The 20,956-nt window shown below is 36.3% G+C and overlaps 1 pseudogene across 1 annotated transcript in view; it reads left to right on the forward strand.

Annotated features, from left to right (window-relative positions):
- LOC149541328 (tyrosine decarboxylase 2-like) overlaps positions 1-20,531 on the forward strand; it is a 222,713-nt pseudogene extending 202,182 nt beyond the window's left edge. Inside the window, exons 9-12 of the transcript XR_016355325.1 lie at positions 16,771-16,835; positions 17,102-17,225; positions 17,365-17,502; positions 20,188-20,531. The product of XR_016355325.1 is annotated as a tyrosine decarboxylase 2-like (transcript). The remainder of the gene's footprint in view (positions 1-16,770; positions 16,836-17,101; positions 17,226-17,364; positions 17,503-20,187) is intronic.
- The last annotated feature ends 425 nt before the right edge of the window (positions 20,532-20,956 follow it).

A 20,956-nucleotide genomic window follows, 5' to 3' on the forward strand; every position in this document is an offset into this window, starting at 1 on the left:
GTGATGAAGGGTACTCCCTTTATTAGCACAAACACATACAACATAATAGAGAAATATCAACAAATTGCAAATACAAGAAATTTGCTTCTTATTATCTTAATAAACATTGAATTACAATATTTAGAAATATGACATGCAAAGTCAGGTGGTCATTTTCCTTTACAATATTCTACAAGCCAAACCCACCATATACATCACCTAAATTGCTTTAGACAACCCTACAAACCTTACTTATATAGGCAATTTTTACCGCCCAACAAGGTTCTAGAAAATTTTACCCTAAACTTTGAGTTTGACCAACCTTGAGATATTGAGTATTCGAAAATAGACTTGATCTTGCAATGAAACTTTAGTGGTAGGTTGATATATTCAAAGTAAACCTCCAAGGAATAAATTATAACATTTTGAGCTCAAACGACCAACTTACTAAAAATAGTAAGCTTCCAGAAATAGCAGCTCTCGACTTAGATAACCCTTACACTCAGGATGCTCTTGCATCAAAAAGTAAATCCATGCTCACTTTAGGGTCGAATTTTAGAGAGAAGGAAGGAATGGGGCCTAAATATATTAACTACCAAATGTATTATGAATTATTCATTAGTTACCTTGGATGCTAAGTAATATATGTTAATCATTAGTAATTGATAACCTCGTAGTTAGACACACAACAACTAGGTGTAGTAGTAATTTATAATTAGCTAATTCTTTAATCACTTACTAATACAACTAAGTGGATAGGGAGTTTGTGACGGGAAGAGTAATCTGGTCATAGTGAAGAGAAGATTCCTAAAATGGGCTTTGTTCACGAGGGAGCCTCGTGAAGACTTTCTACCCAATTACAGTAATTCTACTATCCCAATTAGACTATGTGTTGTTCCTAAATATAATCTAAATACATAATGATACACAATAATTATTGGGGGTTGGTATTTTCCTAGTATGGAACACAAGTTTCCATCCCCAAGTATAATTCAAACTCTAATTGGGAGTTTAAGAACAAATGGAGAATGGTCCCAATAAGTGATCATTACAATTTAATTTCTACAGCTCCCATTTTTTACAAGGTGTCATTTTTACTTAAAATCATGGATGTTTTCTTTTGTGAATCGTGGAAACCCATGTGTTCATTATTTTTGCAAAAATGAAGGTTTTGCTCGCATTTTTCTTACTCGCGTGAAAGAAAGAGTTCTGCTTACATTTTTTGCAATTCGTGCAAAACAAATGGTTCTAGTCGCATTTTGTGTCTGCTAGTGACCAATTGTGTCTTTTCTTTTGCATTTTTTGCAAATTTTTTGTTTTCTGCGTCGATTAAAGGTTGTTTTTGGCAAAAGTGAAGGGTTTTTGTGTGTCCACATCTGTGTTTCTTCTTATGACGCCTGTGTTTCTTTTTTTTGTAGAGCACTTACAATCTTTTTTCTTCTGCACATTTCTTCTTAAGGCCCACACAACATCTCATGGCATTTTTTTGCCACTTTTCTTTTCTCAAGCTCAATTACACTATGTGAATTGAGACTTGTTTAAATTTTGTGCATCAGTTTTGTTTCGCACATTGAGTTATTTCTTAGACCCATGACTTGCAACAAAATCGTTTGGTATTTTTTTACTTTTTGCAAAAATTGAGTCTTCAAATCTAGAAGCTTTTCCAATTTCCCACAAAATTGAGGGTTTCATAATTTGGGTAAGGTTTTACACAATATTTCCCAAAAATCGTGGTCATGAATTTTATATTTTTTGTTTAAAAAATTATCATTCAAATTTGTAATTTTTTCCTTAAAAAAATCTTGTTTGCTTTTATAATTTTTTTCTTCAAAATATTTCATTTAGTTTAATAATTTTGTCCTTAGAAATTGTTCATTTTTTTCAACTTTCTCCTTAAAAACTATGTTTGGGGTATTTTATTTTTCCCAAAAAAATGACCGGTGTTGGTCTCAGGGCTTCTTTTTTCGAAAAGAATCATTGGAGGGTTTAATGATTTTTTCCACAAAAGTTGTGGTTTCTTGCTGTGAATTTTTCTAGTCCTAGTGCTCATTTGCAAAAGTTTTTGATAATTTTTGAACGAAATCATGGTTGTTTTTTGAAGCAATATAAGGTTTGACTATTTTCTCCTCAAAATCCTAGTCTCAGTTTGAGAAGTTGATCTCAATGTCTCTAGCTATAGGGAGGGACAACTTTGTTACCCAACCTTAGGTTGGAAAGATTGCCACTCGAGTATCTACTTTGCCTCTATGTATGTTTGAGGCTCATACACACTGTGAATGTTGGCCATGAGAATTTACGAAGTCAGAACCTTTTCTCTTCTTTTGAGTAGTTCTACCCTCAGTGAGCTCATCATCATGAAGATTGCCAATTGTCTTAGCCCATCATTTAGGCCGAAGAGTAGATGTGCTATCATTTGAAGCAAGAAGTGCAAGGGGATCATCATCATCAAACAAAAGATCAAATGAATCCTAAGAAAAATCAGGTGGTGTGGCTACATGTCTAGGTGAACCTATAGCCGCAAGAGAAGGAACTGGTGGAGAGGAGGGAACAAGAACAACTAGAGCCTTCTTGGCTGAAGCCCTCCTATTAGGTGGACCTAATGGGAGACAAATATTCAAGCTTGAACTTGGATAGGTTGATCCTTTGAATTCATAACTGGAGGAGGGAGATGAAATGACCCTCATTCCTCATCAAAGACTAGATCATGACTAAAGATGAGGCAATTAGTCTTGATGTCAACTTGTTGGGAGGCTTTTTGATTATCACTATAGCCAGTTAGCATGAGTTGTTGGCTCTTGGCATCTAACTTAGTGCGTTTAGCATCAGGGATCCATACATATGTAGTGAAGCCAAAAACTTTGAGATGACTACCTAATTGGGCCTCTTTTGGAGTCTACTTCTTGACAACCACTATAGGAGAGCGATTGAGAAGATAGATGGAAGTGTGGACAACTTGAGCCCAAAATTTCTTTGGAACCTGCTTGTCTTCAAGCATAAACCAACCCAATTTGGCGATTGTGTTGTTTTGACGCTCAACAACACTATTTTTCTGAAGGGTGTAGGATATTAATTGGCATTTTATGCCATGTTGGTCATAGAAATGGAAGAAAGAAGAGGAGAAAACTCTTCCTCGTTATCAATTCTGAGAGTAATAATATGTTGACTAGACTCTTTTTCTACAATGATTTGAACTTTTGAAATACAATGAACGCCTTAGATTTTTGATGAAGGAAATAAACCCACATTTTATGACTGAAAATCATCAACAAAAAGTAAAAATATAACTAGACCCAATAATTGAGGGAGTAGCCATAAGTCTACAAACATCAACATGGACGAGTTGTAATAACTTAGAAGCTCTCTAGGAGTTGCCTTCTAAAAAAGGAGTGTGATTTTTCTTTCCATCTTAACATGCTCTGCAAACTCCAAGATTCTCAATCTGAATCTCCAACAATCTAGTGACAAGATCTTCCCAAACAAGATGAGAAAGATAGTGCATATTCAAACTCTCCCCTACCATTCATGCTAGACTGTACTAAAAGAGGAGCAAAGGGCTGCCATGGAAAAGTCTTGAGAATCCACAGAGTCAACAAGTACAAAAAGACCATGATCTTCTACACTAATGACAACTATGGATTGAGTTCCCCGATTAATGATACTGCACTAATGTGAGCTAAAGGTCACATCAAGATGATGAGAAATTTTTAGAATTTGATTGATGGAGAGAAGGTTGAGTTCCATGCCTGGAATGTAGTACACATCAAGGAAAATCAGTTTCCTTTCTCTACACTAAATCTGGATATTGCCTCTTTCAGCAACAATGTACTCTTCTCCTCCAAAAATAACTAGATTTGAGAATGATTGGAAATCTGTGAACCAATCCCGATGATGAGTGAAGTGGTGCGAGACACCTGAACCAACATACTAAGTAGAGGATTTTACATGATCTGTAGGTCTTTTAGCCATGAAGGTGTAAAGGAAGATTCAACTAGGTCAATGTACTCTGCAATATGCACTTGAGGCTATGAACTAGATTGCTTGGCTTGAGTAACCAAGCATTTCCAACACTCCAACTGTATATGGCCAAACTTATCATAGTAGTTGTATTGAATATTTGTCTTGTTTGGGCCTTCTGATGACTGAGAAAAATGATTTTGTTGAGAAGATTAAGAGAACTGATAGTTTCCTGTGGATCTAGCTGAGAAGGCTTGAGTGTTAGAAGATGAGCTAGTACTAATGCTGAATTGTTGTTTCAAACGATCTTGTTGTAGAAGCATTATATAAAGATCGGAAAACGAAATATAAGAATGAGTGGAAGTAATGTTGAGAGTTTCAACAAAGTGCTCAGAGGAAGATGGGAGACTCTAGGGTGATCACCACCATGTTTTCTTCTTCCATTTGTGCTCCATGGATTCTAATTGATCATAAATATCCTTGATTTTATTAAGTTTCTCCTGTACGAATACTCTATCATCCATCATGATTAAGAAGAGCATGTTCTTGAGAAAGAATGCATGACTTTTGTCTGAGGTTTCATGCAAACCTTTCAGATGGCTCCAAATTTTTGCAGGTGTCTTACGGGAAGCAACTTGTGGGAGCTGGTCATCAGTAACAAAAAGTTTGATGAGCATGACAACTTCTCTATTATGCTCATCAAGTTTATCCTACTCTTTTCCTTCATCTATAGGATGATTAGATGCACCCAAAACAATTTTGTCAAGAATTTTGCATTCAAAGATTTTCATCATGCATTGCTTCCATGTGTTATAGTTTCTACTATTGAATTTTTTTACTGCCTTCCAACAAAATGTTGGTCAAAAGTTTTGTCATTTTTTGAGGCACAAAAATTGAAAAGACTAGGTGGTTAAATGTACAAATTTGAATGTGTTGGTTACACAGGAAGATACAGGCACAAATTTCAATGCGAATCTACTGGTACAAAATTTGAGCACAAATCAAGACACCTAGAAAATTGTGAAGACAACCCAATTGAGGTCTCAGAAAACCTACCAAGAATCAATAAATGAAATAAAATTTTGAATGACACAAAATTTGAGGCACATTAGAAAGGCACCCAAAAGAATCTGAAAGCAACCTAGTTGAGGTCTTGGACTACATACCTATAATCTAAAATCATATTTTGAATCCGGCAAAATAATTGAGAGTTCCAAAAAAAAACTAGCTGATTGCAAAAATATCTTCAAAAAGAAACATAAAAGAATGGGAGGACTCAATTTATTCTAGAAGAACTATGCAAATTGAAGGTATTTGTATGAGTGACAGGTCACAAAATGAGGAGGCCTATCCTCCTCATTCTCTTCTCAACCACTTCATTTAATGCAGGCTTGGTGAAGGTTTTTAACTATGCTAGACAAAACTAGGAAAGGCAATCGGAGAAGACAGAGCCTTCAAGCAAGCTCTTAACAATGAGTCAACACTTTGATTCGGTGCCAGGTTCGGAGTGAAAATAGTCGAGAATGGAGGCAAAGGCAATGCAAAGCGATGTTCAAGTAAGAACTTGACTACCTTTACATGCATCCTTAGGCCTGATGCCCAGATGACCAAGGCCATTGATAAAGAAATTCATAGACTTAGGGAGTTTGCTATTTTTTTGGTTGGCCAAGATATCAACAAAATCCCTTCTAGAGTGTATTTAAATGAATGGTCGCACAATAATTGGGGGAAAAAACTAGGGTGTCCGTTTTCATATTTGAGAATGATTCAAAAGGGCCTTTTCCTTATTTTTTAAAATAACCCTAATTTGCGAAAGGAAATCATTGAAAAACAATTTTGGAGAATTGGTTCTTCCTACTTCAGAGCCAAGTCCTAGTCTCCTAAGGGCATTAACTCTAGAATTGTGACTCTTTCCTCACCCCTATGGATTACTATCAGTACTCTTCCTCCATTCTCATGGAATCTTATACCACAAGCCCTAGAACCCCTTGGCAAGGTCATCCGGATTGACAAAATGGATACATTACTCCTACATATGGATGCAAGAATTCTTATTGCTATCGATTCAAGAAAAGGCCTACCAAAATAATTAGTCTTCAAACTTCATGTTCTTGCATACTTTTGCCCCATCTCCTTTCTAAGAGGTCTTAAGGCCTGCTAGGAAGGTCATGTAAGGAAAGATTGCCCTCTGGTCAAGAGGAAGGTCTCATTGCTTCCTAAATCTAACCCTGAAGATAACCCTACTCTGCCTTTAACCTTGAATCAACCATCTCTGCAGGGAAATTCTATTGTTGGTCTTTCTTAGGACTCCATTCCTTCCCTCAATGTTGTTCCTTATGTCGGTTCTGATGAAGTTGCGCCTCCCTTGATGCATTCCAAACCATGTTCAATGCTCCAGTGAAACTGAACACTCATCAGATTGGTGATCTCTAACTATTAAACTCTCTTTTTGATCCTAGTGAAATAAATCTTGGTCTATTGCCAAATTCTCCTAAATCAAAACCTAAGCACCAAACCCAGAGTGTTCAACAGATCGTCCTAGAAAACATTAGGAAGATTTATGGGCAAAAACTCTATAATCAAATCCAAATTACATCAGTTTTACCTTTTGATGATGAAATTGAAACCATTGTCAGGTCCCTCTCCCCCCCCAAGAGGACTGGAAAGCATAATGGAGCCTAATGTTTTTTGGTGGAAATAAAGTGACTACTAGCTCGATAGATTTAGAGGCTAACTAATCAGATAAACCTGACAGTGATGGGTTGGAAGCAATTAAAAGGACCTATGAACTCGAAGGCAAGTTCAGTGTTTTTGACCTAGTTTTTTTACCCACCCCCCTCCTTTATGCCCTTCCTTCCTCAAATCTTTCTCCCTTGCTTGTAGATTGGCATCTATCATCGGGATAGTTGATCCCAAGGAGAATGAGACTCCTGTTAGTAGGGTACATTATAAGGAGATTGATTGTCTAGGCTCTGTCAGCAGAGAGGTAGGGAATCATTTTTAATTTAGTGACAAGAAGAAGTCAAGAAAACCGAGATCTAGGAGGAAGGAGGTAAGGAGGAATGTGGTGGAATTTGAAGAACTCACCAAGGATGTTGAACCTTTCCCTAAAAGAAAGAAGGATAGACCAAAAACTTTGTCAGTAGTATCAAACCTACCAAGATGCCTAGAAAACTTCCTAATTGCTCAAAAAGTTTTAAAGCTCCAATGGATATAGAACAATAACTTATTGACAAATGAATGCCAAATATATATCTTGGAATGTCAGAGGTCTGGAAAACCCTAACAGAAGATATGTCATCAAAAGATTTCTTAGGAACCATGGAGAAGTAGACTTTGTCATGCTCCAAGAAATGAAGCAACTAGTTTCCAATTGGAAACAACCCTCAAGTGCATTTGGAAGGATGCCAAGGCTATTTTCACAAATCATATTAGAGGAAAGGGAGGTACAACCATTCTCGTTGGGCCTAAATGAAAGAAGTACACCTTATAATGGGGATCATCTCCATGTAAAAGGATGGTATGGGTGATCCTTAATGTGAATGGCAAGGAGGTGGTAATGTGTTGAATATATTCTCATAATGAACATAATGACATAATAACTCTATGGAACTAGATGTATTAAATGAAAGAAGTGCCATGGATCATTGGAGGTGACTTTAATATGATTGAAATGCAACAAGATAAAACAGGGGGTTATAAGGTTGAATGGTAAGGGGAAGAAAGATTCTACTGGGCCAAGATGGTTGGGAAGTTTAATCTCTTTGACCCTTGTTAGTGAACAGATTGTCCCACCTTTACAATTAACTGATTTTACTCTATGCCCATTTCTTGGGGGAAAACAACTATTCACAACAGTTGAAGAAGTTTCTACCCTACTCTTTAACTTCTTCTTTGAATTTTCTCAAGGTACAGCTCCCTTTTCGGATTTACAATGAATTGAAATTATTTTCGCACTTTTACCAGAAAATGCTTAAGGGTCTCTCGGTTGCTCTTCGGCAACGAGGCGATTAACAGCACCAATCACGAAACAATAATGAAATTGAAAACCAACATGTAAATAGAGTCCATTTCAAAGCATGATTTCGCTCCATTACATGCAACCTTTCAAGCAAAAAAAACGATACTGAAACTGAACTAACTCTCAATCAACTTACATAAAAAGAACAGCAGCTAAGAATTTGAGATTCACAGTTTTCACTCACAAAGTAATGATAACATAATGCCTCGAACACAAAGTCTCAAAGCGTAAACCCCAAATCTTTAATATATGAATACCATAACTTTCATGCTCAAAGTCTTCTGAAAGCTCAAAGATGCATATATTATCTCAGCTTGCTGTTTTTTTTTTTTTTAAAACACTGTCTGCTACTAAAAGAAACTTAACTATCTATTGCTAAAGATACTATTACTTGAAACTTAAAAAGGTTTAATGCCCCAACATTTATAGTTTGAATTCCCGAAAAGAGCCTCCATTAAAGCCCAGCTCTTTCGGTTAAAGACAAGAAATAGTTATAAAAACTAAAAAGAAAGACACCTAGCTATTCCTTTAAACTCTCGCGCCTTCACTTGTTTCCTCCTCTTCTTCTCCGACCGTCTGCCGCACTAATTTCCAGCTACGAAACATGGCCACCAATTCTTGAGTTGCGGCAGGGTGGGGGTTTTTCAGGCTTAAAAGCCGGGCCCGACACGCATCTTTTTGCCACCTGTATTGTTTCATCTTCAAGCTCTGTCGTGGCATCAGGTTCCGGTTAAAGCGCAGCATGGCCTCAACACTCGCCAGCGTGGAGAAATCTTCGGCCTTGGGGTGTTCGCTGTCCCTGATCTGCTCGGCCACTTCGGTGAAGCTCTTCGTTAGCACCTCTGTGTCCATGTTTCTCTCATCAAACTGCAGGATGCCCGTTGGGTTTACTATCTTCATGTCCTTAATAAGTTCCTCGTGCACGTTAGTAATCCTGCTTTCAATGCTCTGGATTTCTTTAATTGCTTCCCTGTAGACCGTTTCCTTCCAGTTCATGTTATTCTTCAGGACGAATAGCATGCACTGGTCTACGGTTGTCATAGGGTTTTCACCCAAGAACTTAAGGACGCCGAAGCTTTCTATCTCTGTCACCTGGGAAACTAGGGCTTGGCATCGTGATAACTCTGTTTCTGACACGGGTACTAACGTTTGAATTTCCCCTGACAATGCTTCTCCTTCTGCGTAGACATTTGTAAATTCTGAAATAAATTCGTTACCTTCCTGAATTATGTTGTTTACCCGGACTCCCATGGCCTCCATCAAGAGCTTCCCCCTTTGCACCTGTCTTGTCAGCAGCTGGCTTTCTGCAGAGTTGGGGTCGAAGGGTTGCGGCAACTAGATGATTGGCGCGACTCCAAGATTTACCAAGGAATCGATGTACTCGGCCATGGAAGTCACCATAGCTTTCAGCGCTTCTTTTCTCTGTTGTCCTTTTCTGATTGTGTGAGCATATGATCGGCAGAAAACTTTAAAAATTTGTTGCCAGTGCTCCTATTTATAGTCCCCAGGTCAATGGAAGTGACCTTCAGTCCTTCCTCATCGATTTCTGTGGAATCTTGCTTCTGTTTATAAGTGGCCACCTCCGCAGTTATCTTCCCGGTTTGGGGGTCCTTTACCAATTGGGCGTCTGTTTTCATTTTCTTGGCCTTTGAACCTTTCACTGCATATCTTGTGACAATGTCCTTAACTGGCGTAATCACAGGTTGTAGGCTTCTTTTCTTGTTGATTGAATTCGAGAGCCAAGAGGGGATGGTAGGGCTTGCTGGCCTCAATTGCGTATCCCTGACCAGAGTCAAGAATCTGAGCTGGTTTGTCTTGGGGGCTTCTTTAAATTGGACATCTCCATCTCCACTATCAAATGGCTCCAATCCTTCACTCGAGTCTGGGCCTTGAGATGCCATTTCGGTCTTTCGGTCCTCGACCCGTTCTAGAGTTTCGGATTTGGAGCGAGATCTTGTCCTGGGGGCCGTTGTTTGTGGCTGGAGATGAGATTTTTCCTTCTTTGTTTGAATGACTGTGTCACGTGCAACAGGGGGAGAGGAAATGTCAGATTGAAAAATTTCAAGAGAAGAAGTTACTTCAACAGGAGGCTCTCTGATACTCCTGTGAGCTCTCTGCTGCAACCAATCATCCGTATAGGTAAGGATGAATCCGATTCTTCTATTAATGTCATCTTCCTCTTCTTTGAACCAATCTACTGCCAAGAACCTTGCTTCGTCTGACTTTTTCCAGCTAGGTTCAATCAGATTAAGGCCATCATCCATTATCCCTTCTACATTGAACTTCAATTTGAAAGCTTTAATTTGTTGAAGGGTCAGCCTGGTATGATCTTTCTGCATTTCTGCAATCTTCCCAAATATCTTCTAAATATGAAACAGTCGGAGGACGCATTTCTAGGCCAAGAGTCTCAGTTGCGTAGCCTTTACTATCAAAATCCCTCCTTCCGCGATAGAAGCCAAAATTGAACCCTAGTAAATTGCTCCCAATGATGGAAGCATTATCCATGCTGCTGCAGACAAATGAACTCAATTCAATGGGAAAAAGTAACCTCCAGTTCTGCTTTGGCAGATTGTCTTTCACAACAGAAAAGAGCTGTCTGCACAATTCGGCCAAAATGAAACAATCCAAGGCGTACTTAGGTAACTTCACAGGTTCTTCTTCAAAACCTCCAACTCTTAAGTATGTGAACCTGGGAAACTGTATATAGAAGCTCCCATATTGCAGTACTAACTTTTGAGCTTCTGTGGAGAGCCTTGGCATTTTCGTCTTTTTCAAAGACATATGGACATTATCCAGAAGCACATCATGAACCTTGCGGAAATCTTCTAAGACATTATCTCTTTGCAATAGAGGGCAATACTGAAACAGACACATTTCTTCATTCCAAGTACCATGAGGCAAAGGGGTGAGGTCGCAAGTACATGCAATACAATAGGTCAGGTAGGAGGCCATGTAGAAATCTTCACGGAACTCTTTGGCACGCCTCAATTGCGTCCTCAGAGAGGTAGCAATAATTTCTGCCCAATCCATCCATTGCTCACCCTTCAAAACAATTTCTATATATCTAAACATCCATTCCTCAAAGAGAGAAACATCTGCTGAACCCTTCACACGATGCAACATTACGACCAAGTCACGAATGTGAGGTTGCATGTGATCTTTTTTAATGACTTTCGGCAGCCTAGACCCACCCCCATAATTGACTTCAGTCCATTTCCTGGCTAGGGTATTTCGAAATGTACTAGGATTCGCCCGGTATTCAGCCAAGGCTTGGGTAGGTGAAAACACTGCAAAAGTATTAGTCGTTAGACGCAGGACTGAGGCAACAGTTTCTCTCGAAATGGAAAGAACAGGGGTGCCATCTTCGCTCAGAATACTTTTGCTCCTCACATCATAGTGATCTATACACAACTGCAAAAGTTTAGGGCTTACAAATGATGGGGGGAACGTTGCGGCCTCTATTAACCCCCTAGTTAACACTTCCATGCAGCCATTATTTTCATTAGAATATTCTAAAAACTTGGTCTGCAAGCTTTCTATCTTTACCCCTCGTAGATCAGTGTCACATATAACTGGTCTCTTGCATTCCAAACCAGAAGTGTTACCCAGGAAATGCAAGACCGTCCTCATGATAATCTAAAAAAATGCAGAGACTAAACAGACAAATCTGGAAACGAATATAGTTGCAGAGCAAACAGGATTGTCAAATTCTCACCTGTTCTTCGCCGAAAACCCAGAAAATCTCTCCTATTTCCTTAACAGCTCCCCGTCTATACCAGCTTCTCGCGTGATAATAGACTTTGGAGGTAATTACATGAGTTTTAAAGGAAAGCAGTAACTTCGTGCGAGGGTACAGGATAATAATTACCCACTACTTCGACATCACCTCCGCCAGCTTTCGCATGCTTGAAAACCCTTTGCATGAGCTCCGCATTAAATTCTTTCCTTTTTCGGACGCTTCAACATTAATCAAATTGAGTCCTTTTGACGGCTTGAAGATCTTCGGCACGATTTACAATGATTATCTTCCTTGGAAATAGGACTGTCCTTTAGACCACGCTCATCTGACAGGATCATGAGTGAAAGGCGGCGCGCTGTCTTTCCACGCTTGAAAGTGATCATTACGTAAGTCTTGAACTACTTTGAACCGAGGTTCAAGGTTGTTCAAAGTGCTTCAGAAGAACAAACCACCGAGTGAGATACATTACCTGCGCAAAGAAAGCGCTAGTAATAAAAATTGCATCAAACCGCTTTGAACTACTTTGAACTATTTTGAACTATTGTTCAAAGTGGTTCAAAATGGGGGAAAAAGGGCTGACCGCGGGTTTAAGGCTTTGGCTGGGCACTTCAAGGGCGTTAAGTTTCTCATGCGACAAGGAAAGTGGACGTGCTTGAGAGAAAAATTAAAACCGAAAGTGAATTGGCGACTATAAATGTGGCTAAGAACCCTTTAGCTAGAGGTAAGGTTGACCATAAGGGAGTTTGGTAAACTTGGACCAATTTTTAAAAGGGGGCAAGAAGGATATACATCAAATTGGATAGATTCTGTGTGTGCAAGGATTCTTATAGCTCCAAGAAAAATCAAGAGGGTTCCACTATGCAGGCCTTCCCTTACACTCTGTCTGACCATCATCTCATTATTGCTACAATATTTTTGATGGACCAAGATAAAGATCCAAGATCCAAATCAAAGGGATTTGCTTTAAATACCTTCCTAATCAAGGATGAGGATAAGAGGACTGATGTTATGGTGATTAGGTGGTATAATCACAATATAGTTAAACATGTCTAATGTTATTAAAAGATGGGAAACTATGCGGAATATTTGTAAGAAACGTTTTCAATTAGTTGGAAAAGAGAGCTAAAGATTATAGAAGAAAGGAGTGATCTTCACAAGAATCTAGTTGATGCGGAAAAGGTAATGCAATCAGACCCTTAAAACTCTAGAGATATTGACCACAGTAAGAGATTCTCTGAGAAGCCTGCAAAACATTAATTTTCAAGGTGCTATGACAAGGGCAAGGATCAATTGGTTGTAACATGGAGATAGAGGTTCCTTATACTTCTTCCAACTATTGAAATGCAAAGAAGCTAAAGACAAAACTGAACATATATGGGAAGATGGTCAAGATATTAAGGACCAAATGGGTATCCTAAATGCCTTTGTTGTACACTATGCTAAACTGTTCTCCTCTGAGGGTACTCTCAAAGGAGGAAGTCATAAATGCACTAATGAATTTATGAATAATGACAAGGACTGGAACCATATGGCCTCCCAATTGAGTTCTACAAAACAAATATAGATTGGATCTAGCAGGATTTGATGATGATGTATATATCAACAATAGAAGAGGGATCACTGGGAGCTTTCATCAACTGGGGTCTGATAAAACTCATTCCCAAAGATGGAGATGAAACTTTGATTAAGAACTCAAGACCAATCACCCTTCTTGATGTCTCCTACAATATTATGGCCAAAATCCTCGCTTAAGATTGGAAAACATTCTTTCTAAGGTGATCAAATTTACTCAACTGGCTTTTTTAAGGGAAGATATATATTAGAAAACCTAATTTCTTGTTGGGAGGCCATGGACTAGGCAAAGTGTTCAAGACAGCAAGCATCCATGTTTCTGATAGATAATGAGAAAGCATATGACATGATAGAATGGAGATGTATCACGATGATGAAAAGCCTTGGTTTCCCCTCCTTTTTTAACAAACAGGTTTTGACTCTCATCTCTCTCTATCTAGATCTATAAGGTAGGGTTGCCCTCTTGCCTCAGTGTTGTTTGTTATTGCTGCAGACTCGTTGCATTATATACTGAGGGATGAAACAATATCTCCAAGGTTCAAAGGGATTACACTTTCCAATCAGGAGGATCTTTCAAATTAATGTACACTTTGCTGATGACACAACATTACTATTTCATTCCCTGAAAGGAACATTGAAAATCTTGTTGCTAAGATTGATATCTTTTGTTCTTTTTTGTGTAGTAAAGTGTCAATGACCAAATCTATAATGCTAGGTTGGCAAGAACATCCTCCAGTTGGGTATGATAGGTTTGGAACAGTTTGGGGTGGCCCTAACCATATTGTCAAATATCTGGGTATCCCTTTCTCTGTTTCCACAACTATCAATTCAATGTGGGATTGGGTAAGGAAAAAAATTGACAAAAAGATGTCCTAGTGGAACAACATATATCTATTCTTAGTAGGAAGGTTATAGGTTGTTAAAAGATATTGTCAATATATCTCATCTACTATTTCTTTGACTAGCTATTCAATCATTCACAAATAAATTATGTCCAAAAGATCATTAGACATTGCCTTTTATCTGATGGAAAAGGTAACAAAAAAAGACATGCTACCAAATAGGAGTGGTGTGTGAGAAGAAAGGAGAATGGAGGAATGGGTTTGAAAGACCTCAAATGGTAAGGAATTGCCCTTGTGGTCAATTGGATAGCTAAGACTACACAAGGAGGAGAACCATGAAAAATCCTAATCCGCTACAACATTGGTAGAGGTGCACCTTTAGCTGGTAAGTCTTGGAAAGGACTACATATTCATGACCTCCTTTCAAGTAAGTGGAAAATCAGGGTAGAAGGGTCGCAAGTCTTTCAATCAATATGTAAGGTTGGAAGCATGCGAGGCACTTGATTTCAGGGAATAGTCTAGTAGATAAAGATTTCAAGGTATGTGGATATAGCTATTCTTTAATTAAAACATTAGCACATTCATACAATCATTTACTTTTATTTATTAATTCATAATTTTCAAATTTAAAGTTTTTCTATAATTTTTTTTGTTAGGAAAACTTTCAAAACATTCACATTTTAATCAATATGTTATAAGCATAGTGGATCTAAGTGTTTTGTCTAGGATTAGGTGCACCTGCCTTGGTTTTGTAGAGCCAGAAGCGTAGAGGATCCAAATTGAATTGGCCGATCCTGTCAAGTTGGCCTTAACCAATTGGATATTCCAGCATCGAGCAGGCAAGGCTCATAGGATTCCAATCTGCAGTTTTGGGAACCAACAAGTTTGAAAAAAATGAGCCCCAAAAAATGAAGCACAACACCCCAAAAAATGAGCCAACAACAAAAAAACCCTTCGATGGAGGCCAAAGGATGAGGCGTGGGTCGTCTTTTCTTTTTGAAGCAAAAAGATGGCCAAAAATATGTACGTGAGTTGCAGGAGACAAGACAAATGTGGGTAGGGAAGAGTATTTCCCTAGAACAAAGTCATGGATTTCCTGAAATTTGTTTTGGAAAATTTACTAAAAATATTTCAAACGAAAGATTTTAGAAACTAAAAATTTTTCAATGGAAAAATAAAAAATCCCACTTTGATACCATATTAGACAAATTATTGAATAAATATTGGATAATTCATTTGCAAAGAACAAATTGTTCTTATAGAGTTTATAAACATGATGTTTGTAAAAAGAAACATATAAATAGTAGAAAGAATCTATTGTATAGGATATTACAATATCCAGAAGTGACCATTAAAATAGAAATAAATTAACTTAGGAGATATTATTTTAATACATGTAACTTATGTGTTGGTTGGATGACCTAGACAATTAATGAGTTATGGAAATCATATTCTTGGCCTTAGATATGGTATATGCTGTTCTACTCAGGAACTTGCAAGTGATGACATCAAGTAGTATACAATGCTTAACTGTCATGATAGATGGTGGATGATAGGTATGTAGTATGGAGTGCACTGACATCCCTTTTTCAGACAAGATTGTTTACAGAATTTTTTGCTAGCAAATGTAGTAGGATAATGCATCCAATAGATCGCACCCACTTTATGCTGCCAAATGTTCTTTATCTGTAGATCATTTGCAGTGGATATGTGTGGCATATTAGTAGTCATTGTTGTACTTGTGCATATGAATTTGTCACTCTATGTATAAGGGCTGTGTTCTTCAGCCAATCACTGTGTGAAGTTGGGATTATGGAATGATACAAGTCCTATGTGAATGTGTCTATTTGTACACTAATGATTGGCAGGGAAACAACTATGAATTTGTCACTCTATGTATAAGGGCTGTGTTCTTCAGCCAATAATTGTGTGAAGTTGGGATTATGGAATGATACAAGTCCTATGTGAATGTGTCTGTTTGTACACTAATGATTGGCAGGGAAACAACTCCTGACTAGAATGTGTTATTGTCATTCTAGTGTAATTGGATTATTTTAAAAGCATAAGATTAACTGCAGTCATGGTTTAAAAGAAAGATAACAAATCTCATACACATAAAATAGAAATTAAAAATAATAAACAATAATTAGTCCAACTTGTTTCTATTTTAAGACACTAAATTTAATATGCTTCTTTTGACTTTATGCATTGTTTAAAGATCCTTTTTGTGGGTAATGGGATGAAGGTGAGAATAATTATTATTATTTGTTAAGCTCAAGTTGACTCGAACCCAAGACCTTCCAGATGAGAGGCTTGCAACTTACCGTTCTGTAAGTTGTTGTCTCACATTGTTTAAAGATCTTATGTGTATGTTTGTATACTAAATTTAAGACTGGCAATAGTATTAAACTGATCAAGCCATCATATATTGGTGTTAGATGGTTTTTTATCTAATAAAAGAATTCTAATTCCATGACAGAATAAAATAAATAGAAGAAGTATTCTTTCCTTAAAGCTCTGCTTTCTTTATTTGTTCTCTTTGCATCTTAGTTTTATGTTCTCCATCTTCTCTTCAATAATTCCACTTGATACAGTTAAAACAGGCATTTAACACTTGTAGTGTGAATGGTGAAAATGACATCAAATTCACGTATTGTTTCCAGGCATCAGACTCTAAGCTAGTGATTGATTACAAAGATTGGCAAATACCACTTGGAAGTCGTTTCAGGTGAGTGTTTTTTCCCTCTATATGAATAAATTATCAAGAACCAAGCTGTTTACATTGTACAAATACTAGGTTTCTACTTATATCTCGTTAGACAAGGTGTAGTAAAATTAAGACTTAATTAATTTAACATGCTTTATTCCCTTTTAATGTGATTTTATATTACTTTGACATTTACTAATCTCTGTTAGTGCTAGAAATTTTGTACATTTGAAAATTCCCTGATAGATTTAAATTTTTTGTTTCCTCATATTTCCTCTCTTGTGTAGATCATTGAAGTTGTGGATGGTCTTGCGTCTTTATGGAATTTCAAATTTACAGGCTTATATTAGAAATCATGTTGCTCTCGCTCAACATTTTGAAAATCTTGTTACTCAAGATAACAAGTTTTAGGTAATTTTTTTCAAGTACCAGTTAGATTCACATGAATACAATTTGCCACCTTTTGTTGTTCAATGCTATTTGCATGTTTAGAAGAGCTGATTTTTAGAATGACTTACCTATAATGTATTCCACCATAAATTTTGAGTAGATCATGGCGCCCCGTACTTTTGCATTAGTTTGTTTTCGAGTTTTACCTCCAAAGAATGATCCAGATAATGGTCGCACTCTAAGTTCAAGCTTGTTGGATGTTGTAAATGAAAGTGGGCATATATACTTGTCACATACGGTATGCAACACTCAACTTTTTCATTTTTAATGACACCTTTTTCCTCATTTTTTTCATAAATTTATTTGGCATTGTTTGATGTTTGCACATTTCAACAAGACATCTATAGAATCTAGTTATTCAATTTCACGTTTTCATTTTTCTTTTTCTCAAATCTGTCTCATGCATATTGTACATATTTAGTTTATGACATGTGCATCTAAGACTAGAAGCATTTATATTTTTTAATCAGGTGTATTAAAAAATTGCGTACAAAGGTTATGCTTACACACTAAAAGATATCATGCTTAAAACTCTAATAGTACTAACATTGAACGACCATTAGGAAGCATCAAAACCATACTTTCTAACATACTCTGCAATCATTAGATTTATTATAAGTTTGTAGGTCATCTTCTCTAGACCTTTTTGACATGAAGCAGATATGTTTTTCATCAACCTTGAAACTTGGTTTTAATAGAACTACGCATTACTTAGCACTAGTCCACCCCGATTGTAACTATTAGCTTGACCAAGGAATATACCAATGATTAATCATGATCACAAAAACTACAAAATACATATGCCCTATTTCATATCTTTGATCTTCATAATTCAAGTCATAATCAAGGATTATATTTTTTCATACATTGGAGAACTTGTTTACTATACAAGCACTGTCACAAACAAATTCTGTTTTCTATAAGTACTATTGAATACAAGTCATAATTGGCAAGAAATGCCACTTTCATAGTGCAAAAATTTATTAATCATGCTTAGCACGGACAACTCATAACAATTCAATCTATTATGATTCTAGCAGAGGTCAAACTGAAACATAACCAATTATCTTTTTACTTCAATCGTTCCTTTTTGTCAATGAGTTGGATAATAGAGCATGAGTCTATAAGAGGCCTCAAGGAATCTTAAATAGTAAATCTGTCACTTGAACATATACACCAACTAGACAACTCTTTCTTAGTTCATGTAAATATGTATGTTGACAAAGTTTATATTACGTTCGTGATCTATGCTTGATCAATGTTAGCATATATATTTGAAATTTATATATATCTTAAGAGTTTGCATATCTTTTGTAATATTGATCTTCTTTTGTTCTCTAAAAAGTAACTAAAATATCTAGTCTAAAACCACATTCCCTTGTCCCTTGCCATCCTATACTTAAAACTTAGACAAACATAACTATCAATTGATAATTCATTATCAAATATTAAAATAAATCAAAACGAGAATTTCTAAATTAAAAAAATATTTTATTTCTTACAGGCATGGGATGCTTCGATACAGTTCAAACTAGATGTATAGCCCTAGGACATCCCCATGACTTACTTGAATTGGGATCCATATGGTGTGGTATGTCTCAGTACAAAATATATGTGATAATATAATAGAAAATCAATGTTCAAATAAAAAGTCATTGCATGATATAGAAAAATAAGATAAGAAGTAAATGAAGTGATAATACAATGATGTTAAAAATATACATAGCTTAAAGTGAAAATTATGGATGAATCTGTTTTCTTTTATGTTTAAAATTTTAAATAGTCTATTTTAAAAAATTAATTAAAAATAATATAAACAACAAATGTAACTATATTGTTTAAAACTTAGCATCCACATATATCTAGGAGGCAAAATAATATTTAATAGAATATATCAATATTCAAGTTAATTTAAAAAAGGCATTAAACAAGTATTTGATATAGATAAATGTGTTGGGATTAATACTGAAGCTATATATGAATTCAAATGATTTGAATATAATACAATGTACCTTTGAAGATGTTGAAAATGTGTTCACCAATGTATTAAGAGTTAGGATTTTGTATAGATGAAAATCTCAGAATTTATAAATTCGTTGTTTTACTTCAGTTTATATCCACACTTATAAAGTGAATCAACATTTAGAATTTAACAGACTTACATAAATAAATTAGCTAAAAGCTGATGATAGAAACTGACTTGTTTTGATCTTTTGATGTCTAAATCCCACTAAGGACCTAGCACTATTTACAAAATACTTTTGTTGAATATGTAAAATCTTAACTTAAACTTCTAGATGATTGATTCAATGACAGTGAATCGAGATTGAAGGCAAGAAGAAAGCATACATATAATATGTCTAAAATAATGATGTAGTCTTTTTAATCCTTTATGTGATCAATAGATTCCTCACTCCCAGATTGCTCCTAAATGAATTGGGATTAGTCTTAAAAAATACACTGACCCTAGCGTGCAACTCAAAATAATTGTATCTTAAGTGGCTCACAACAGTTGGTAGGGGAAGGAAACATTGGCCAAAATTAAAATACACAGAAATAACTAGATGTAGAGATACAAATCTGAATCCTCGGAATAAATGATGAGGAAGATAGGATAAGATGCGACCATTTGCTAACTTCCATACAAAATATGTCATCTTACATATCAACCAATGTAATAAGAATAACCTACTTTTCATGAATTCAAAACACGGAGAGAAAAAAGCATGGGCATGTGATCTTCACCATTGCAGTACTACTGGTAAGCACTACCAGATGATTTTAAATGTAACATGATATTACAAGCTTTGAAGTGATTTCGATGACATTTTTTTGAACTTTTGAGCAGTTAATCAGTTTAGAAATACATATTTGTATTTGAAATATTTGAAATCTTACGAAATTGTTTTTATTGGACCTCCAGGTTTTGTCAGGAATATATACCTTGCGTTTCAACGTAGGTGGAACATTAACAGAACTACGGCATGTCAATGCTGCTTGGAAACTTATTCAAGACCAAGCGAATATTCTTCTCGTAAAGAGTAACCATTTACTGAAGTAACTTGTACAAACGTATTTGTTGGTCACAGATAACTCTCATCTTTTTCAAACATTAGTATTGCATCACATTACAGCATTAGTTTGTGTGTGACTTAATCAGAACAGATTTTGGGTGCGAACTTGTATGCACACTCTCACTTAAATGAATTCAATGTGTAGCAGTTTGATTCTTATTTGTTTGGTCGCAACTGCAGACGGCCTTCATTATATTTTAGTTTTGGAAAATGGATTTCTAAATAATTTTCGTGAAAGGGAAAATTTTCAGATTGGACGTTATTATTGGTTAAAAGAAATGTTTGAGAAGTGGAAGAAGAGGCAAAAGCAAACAAAGTAAGGTGAAAAGTAGCATTACAATATCATATTGCATAATGCTCAACACTAAATTATGAGTTAGCCATCCACACATGTATTCCATTAAATGGTCATGCATTTTAACGATCTGTAGGGCGAAATAGCTTGGGTGTTTTAAGGGCAGGGTTGTAGACTACAAAAAGTAGTTGTCTAATATACCACAAGAATATGAGGGTCACATTCCAAATTGATGTCTTCCTTAGTGACTTGGCTAACTGTATATAATCACTAAGGTGTCTCCTCTGAATTGATGTCTTCCCTAGTGACTTGATGATGAAGGG

Source organism: Cupressus sempervirens, chromosome 8 (assembly GCF_028749045.1).
Source record: "Cupressus sempervirens isolate cs-2001-9-10 chromosome 8, ASM2874904v1, whole genome shotgun sequence".
Classification (NCBI taxonomy): domain Eukaryota; kingdom Viridiplantae; phylum Streptophyta; class Pinopsida; order Cupressales; family Cupressaceae; genus Cupressus; species Cupressus sempervirens.